This window comes from Macrotis lagotis, chromosome X, assembly GCF_037893015.1.
Source record: "Macrotis lagotis isolate mMagLag1 chromosome X, bilby.v1.9.chrom.fasta, whole genome shotgun sequence".
Taxonomy (NCBI): Eukaryota; Metazoa; Chordata; class Mammalia; order Peramelemorphia; family Peramelidae; genus Macrotis; species Macrotis lagotis.
The window spans coordinates 48984252-48990828 of record NC_133666.1 but is presented as its reverse complement, the minus strand read 5'-3'; positions in this window follow the sequence as shown (position 1 = coordinate 48990828).

The window sequence follows — 6577 nt, the reverse complement described above, 5'->3', positions numbered from 1 at the left end:
ACACCGAGAGCCCCGCGTGCTTTCATCAGACCAGCAAGACAGTGGAAAGCAAACGGCAAGTTTCTCTCTTGAGGCCTGGCGGTCTTAGGGGAACGCTTTTTTTTTAGGTGTTGTTTTTTTTTTGGCAAGGCAATGGGGTTAAAGTGGCTTGCCCAAGGCCACACAGCTGGGTAATTATGAAGTGTCTGAGGTCGGATTTGAACTCAGGGTCGCCAGACTCCACGGCCAGTGCTCTGTCCACTGTGCCACTTAGCCCCCCCACAGGACTTAAGACTCCAGACCAATCCTCCAGGAAGCTGAATCTGTGCATGGATGTATGTGTGTCTGTGTTTCTGGTCCTAAATAAAACTTCTATTTCCAGACCCATACCCTAGAGAAACCAAAGAGAAATACATATAAATGTTTCTATTTTGTACATACACAATATAAGCAAAAATAATGAGAATGGTTCTTTTTGGGGTGGCAAAGACCTGAAAACTAAGAGATACTCATCAACCTGGAAGAGTGGCTAAACAAATTATGGTCTTTGAATGCAATAGAACAAAATTTTGCTGCAAGAAAATAATAAAGGAATTTAGTCAAGTAGCCAGCCAGGTGGAGGACATTTTCTCTGATCCTCACAACCTCTCAAACTTCTCCATCATCTAAGATACCAAGAACCCAAAACCAAATGAAGTGAAAATCAATAAACACAATATAGACCCCCAACTACCTCATTCAGCTCTCCCACACTGATGTAACGAGGCTGCACAAGCTGACCTACAGCCTGACAACAGAATTTAATCCCACACCACCATCCCTCCTCCCAGTATGTTGAAAAACCAAAAGACAGAAGCTTTACTCAGGGTAAAATATAGTGTTTGAGGAACAGATCTAATTGGGACATAACAGGTATGGAATTCCATTAATATTGAGGGCAAGAACCTAACATCCAGCTAGGGCCATTTCTGAATTCTTTAGGTCAGAGACTGAAGCTAATGAAAAGTAAATTGCCCAGAGAGGAGGCTAAGATGATTTTGAGAAGTAGCCCACAAGGACACCACATTCAAAGACGATGGAGTCAGAAAGGAAACCTTACAAAGAAAAAAAAAAGACTAAAATTATGAGACCTCAGGAGAAAAATAAAAATTCAGTTCAAGAAATTGAACATAAACCAACAGGGAAAATATTAATGATACAAATAAACATAGCCTCCAAATTAGCTAAAAGGATCCAGACAGCTATGGGAAAAATATTGCAAGACAGAAAAGCAAATCATAACTGATAACTCAGTAGATTCCTATGAGAGCATGGACTACAAGTTCTGGCAGGTTCTACCCAGCTGGAGACTTTCCACACATACTTGGTGACAAAATGTTATCAAGGCCCAGCTGAGTTAAATACAGGGCCAGAAGGTTGGCCACCAAGGAATGAATTCTTTGGCTGTCAACCCAAGAAATAGATATTTAGAGAGAGGTATAAAATTTCTAGCATTTTGAAATCATTAGGAAATATGGAAAGAAGAAAAAGGAATTTCTAGGGAAATGGAAATAAGTGCATTCTTCAGAATCCTAAACCCAGTGATGCTGAACCACTAACTTGGTTTGTTGTACAAATCCCATCCCTAACCTTGTTCTCATCCCCCTCAACCTCACCCCCACTAAGGTCTTACTCCAGGTGCCCCAGCACCCCTTCTAGTTTCACTCCTATTCACCCCAACCCCACTCAGTACTCTTGTGACTAGTAATGGAAAGGATGACCAATGATCTCAGTTCAAGTTCCAGAAGATGAAAGAAATGAGAAAGAGTGGAAAAAATGAAATTGGTTAATTCTTAAGCAAGCATCCCGGAGAGCAAAGTGGAACAGGTCAGTAGATCTGGAGAGGGACATCAGTGGGGACAGGGGTATGGTTGAGGCAGATGAGAACAAGGGATTGGATAGTGGGGAAACTGGATTTATACAATAACAGATCCAAAATCACTGACTGGGGAAAGGATAATGGGGTGAGAACATGCTACTCATTGAAGTATGAGATTAGGTAGTCTTATCAGTGGCTGGAAACAAGTCCATTGAGGCAAGTTCATAATTAGATTATTGAAGGGGTATGATCACTCAGTAATGTCTCCTTCTTTTGTGGAGATATAGGCATCTAAATAATATTTGTTCCCCATTGCCACTCCCAGACTCTCCCTCCACCACCATCATCCAGCAGCTTTATCTTCTTTGGGGTCCATTATCTCTATTTCCTTCCTCAATGAATTCAGTGCCCAGCTCACAGCATTTCTCTCTTCCCTTATTCCTGCTTTCATACTAGGAAACTTTAACATACATATTAGTATTCCATCAAACATCTTGACTTCCCAGTTCTATGATTTATTCACTTTCAACCCTCCTTAAATGTTCCATGATTCATATTTCACAGAAAAAAGAGACCATTCACTGTTCTCCCTGTTCTCTTCTCAATCTCTCAGTCCTCATATGTCTCCTGCCACTATCTCCTCCTTTACTCCTTTCTCAAAGAAAAAGATAATCCTCCTTACCATGGTTAATCTCTTTATAAGTACAAGTGATCCCATTCCATTCCTTCTTCCCTGGCACGTTGTCCCTCTTTATTATCCCTACTTTCTCACTAATCTTCAATCTCTCCCTCTCCACTAGGGCTTCTTTCTTCCATGTAATCACATCCATCTCCAATTTCCTCAAAAACCTCACTTGATCTATCCAACCATCCTTCCTAGGTATTGGCCCTCTCCCTTTTGTGGCTAAAATTCTTGAGGTCAGCTGCAGTTGATGCCTTGCCTTCTCTTCATCTCACTCTCTTAACACTCTTCAGTTTGGCTCCCAACCTCAGCATTCAACTGAACCTACTCTCTTCAAAGTTATTAATGATCTCTTAATTGCCAAAACTAATGGCCTTTTCTTGGTACTCATCCTTCTTCACCTCTCTTGTGACTTAGCACAGCCCCCCTCACTCAAATCCAATTCATGTGCTTGTCATGGCATCACCTTACTGATATCATGGTCTTCTTTGAGAATGAACGTCAAATAACAACAGCAGCCTGTGACATTGTTGACCACACTGTCCTTCTTCATACTCTTTCTCTATGTTTTCATGACTTGTCTCTCTTCTGGTTCTCCTCCAACCTGACTGATCACTTCTTTGTAATCTCCTTTGCTGGCTATTCATCCAGTTCATATATACACTACTAGTGAGTGTCCTTCAGGGCTGTGTCCTAGGCTCTCTTCTCTTATCTTTCTATGCTATCTCCTTTGGTGATCTCATCAGCCCCCATGAATTCAACTATCATCTCTATGCAGAAGATTCTCAGATCTATTTGTCTAGCCCCAACCCCTCTTCTAATCCCCAGCCATCTATCTCTATCTGTCTATTAGACATCTTAAATTGGATGTAACCTAGATATCTTAAGCTTAACATTTCTAAAATTGGGCACACTATCTTCCTCCCTAATAACCTTTACCACTTTCTAATTTCTCTATTACCTTTGAGGCCATCCTTCTGGTCACCCAAGCTCAAAAGCTTGGAGTCATCCTCAACTTCTCACTCTCTCTCATTCTCATATCCAATCATTTATCAGTCAGTGAATCAATCAGCAAGCATTTATTAAATGTGCCAAATGCTATGCTAAGTTTTGGGGAAACAAAGAAAGGAAAAAAAAATCCTACTCTGAAAGAGTTCACAAGCTAATAGGAGAAAGAAAATGTAAACAACTCTATATGTATAAGATATATACAGGGTCAATTAAAGTAATCACAGAGGGAAAGCTCTGGCATTAAAAGGGATCCAAATGGAAGAAACTTGGATTAGACCAACACTTCACACCCTATACCAAGATAAGATCAAAATGGACACAAGATTTAGACATAAAAAACAATATTATAAGCAAACTAGAAGATCAAGGACTAGTTCACCTGTCAGATCTATGGAAGGGGAAGCAGTTTATGACCAAGGAAGAGATGGAGAACATCATTAAAAACAAACTAGATGATTTTGATTACATTAAATTAAAAAGCTTTTGCACAGACAAAACCACTGTAACCAAGATCAAAAGAAATGTAGTAAATTGGGAAACAATTTTTACAACTAGTATTTCTGACAAAGGATTCATTTCTAAAATATACTGAAAACTGAGTCAAATTTTCAAAACCATAGGCCATTCCCCAATTGACAAATGGTCAAAGGATATGCAAAGGCAATTTACAAATGAGGAAATCAAAGTGATCCATAGTCATATGAAAAATTGCTCCAAATCATTACTCATTAGAGTAATGCAAATTAAAGCATCTCTGAGGTACCACCTTACACCTCTCAGACTGACCATTATGACCAGAAAGGACAATGATCAATGTAGGAAGGGATGTGGGAAATCTGGGACACTAATGCATTGGTGGAGCTGTAAACTCATCCAACCCTTCTGGAGAGCAATTTGTAATTACTCCCAAAGGGCAACAAAAATGTGCACGCCCTTTGATCTAGCAATACCACTACTGGGTCTTTACCCTGAAGAGATCATCAAAAAAGGTTAAAAACATCATTTGTACAAAAATATTCATAGCAGCCCTGTTTGTAGTGGCAAAGAGTTGGAAATTAAGTGAATGTCCTTCAATTGAGGAATAGCTTAACAAACTGGCATATGTATGTCATGGGACACTATTGTTCTATTAGAAACCAGGAAGGATGGGAATTTAGAGAAGCCTGGAAGGATTTGCATGAACTGATGCTGAGTGAGATGAGCAGAACCAGTAAAACACTGTATACCCTAATAGCAACATAGGGGTGATGATCAACCTTAATGCACTTGCTCATTTGACCAGTGCGACAATCAGGCACAATTTTGGGGTATCTGCAATGGAGAATACCATCTGTATCCAAAGAAATAATTGTGGAGTTTGAACAAAGACCAAAGATTATTACCTTTAATTTTTAAAAAATGTAATATCTTATTATGTAATTTTTCTATTTATTTTTGTTTTATTATTTTTCTTCCTTAAGGATATGATTTCTCTCATCACATTCAACTTAGATCAATGTATGCCATGGAAACAATGTAAAGACTGGCAAATTGCCTTCTGTGGGGGGAGGGAAGCAAGATTAGGGGGAAAATTGTAAAACTCAAAATAAATCCTTTTTTTTTTAAAAAAAAAAAGGGGGATCCAGGGACGGCTAGGTGGCATAGTGGATAAAGCACCAGCCTTGGAGTCAGGAGTACCTGGGTTCAAATCCGGTCTCAGACACTTAATAATTAACTAGCTGTGTGGCCTTGGACAAGCCACTTAACCCCGTTTGCCTTGCAAAAATCTAAAAAAACAAAAAAAAAAAACAAAAAAAAAGGGGGGGATCCAAAAGAGCTTCCTGTAGAAAGCAGGGTTTTATCTAGGCCTTGAAGGAAGACAGGGAAGCCAGGTGACAGAGATGAGAGCATGAAGAAGAGTCAGTGAAAATGGGCAGAGTTGGGAGATAGAGTATCTTATTCAAGGAACAGCAAAAAAGGCCAATGTCCTTGGATCACAGAGTACCTTGGGGGAGGTAAGGTTTAAGACGAATGGAAAGGTAGGGGGCCGAGGGCTAGGTTTTAAAGGGCTTTCAACATCAAAAAGACAATTTCATAATTGATTCCAGAGGTGAAAGGGAGCTAATGGAGTGAGGGCAAGGGAATTGACACACTTAGATCACTTTGATCACAGCTGAGTGGAGAAAGATGGACTAGATTTGAAGAGAAAGGAGACAGACAGTCCTCCAAGCAGGCTACTGTAATGATCCAGGAATGAGGTGATGAAGGCCTATACCAGGCAGTGTCAGAGAAGAAAATGTGTATGAGAAATGTTGAAAAGGTAAAATCAACAGGACCTGGCAACAGATTTGATGTGGGGGGGTGAGGATGGCAAAAGGGTTAGAGAGTGAGGAGCTGAGGATGACAGCTAGGTTTCCAGCCTGGGAAGAATGAATGGTAATACCCTTTAATAGTAAATTGAAATTCAGGATAGGGATAGATCCTTGACTCTTGCCCTTCAGTGTTACTTGGTTAATTCTCTTCCCAACAACTCATTTCCAATTCACTGGACAATCTGCTCTACTTCCTGAGTGAAGCCTTACCCATTAAGAATGGACTCTGCCCTGAGGTCTGATTGCAGATTGGTGAGTCCCTGCCCTGGTCTCAGAAGCCACAGTTCACTTCAACTAAAACTGCTCTCTTCCAAGATTCCAGTGATCTCTTAATTTCTAAATCCAATGATCTTTTCTTAATCCTCATCTCCCTGAACCACTCTAAAGCCTCAGACATCACTGATCACCTTCTTCTTAATACTCTCTCCTTAGTTTTCGTGACAACTCTCCTGGCTTTTCAGCTTCTTCTCAGGCAAGCTTCCTTGCTCCCTTTGAAGTGCCCTAACCCCTCCTTTCCAGTTCCTCTTTATGTTTTGTCTTCTCCTATTAGCCTATAAGATCTTCAAGAGGTTGGACCATTTTGTTTTCTTGTTTTTATATCTCCAGTACTTAACATAGTGCTTGGCAATTACTAAGCACTTAATAAATTCTCATTTATCTATATAACCTTCTCTCCATCAAGCCACCAATCTCGCT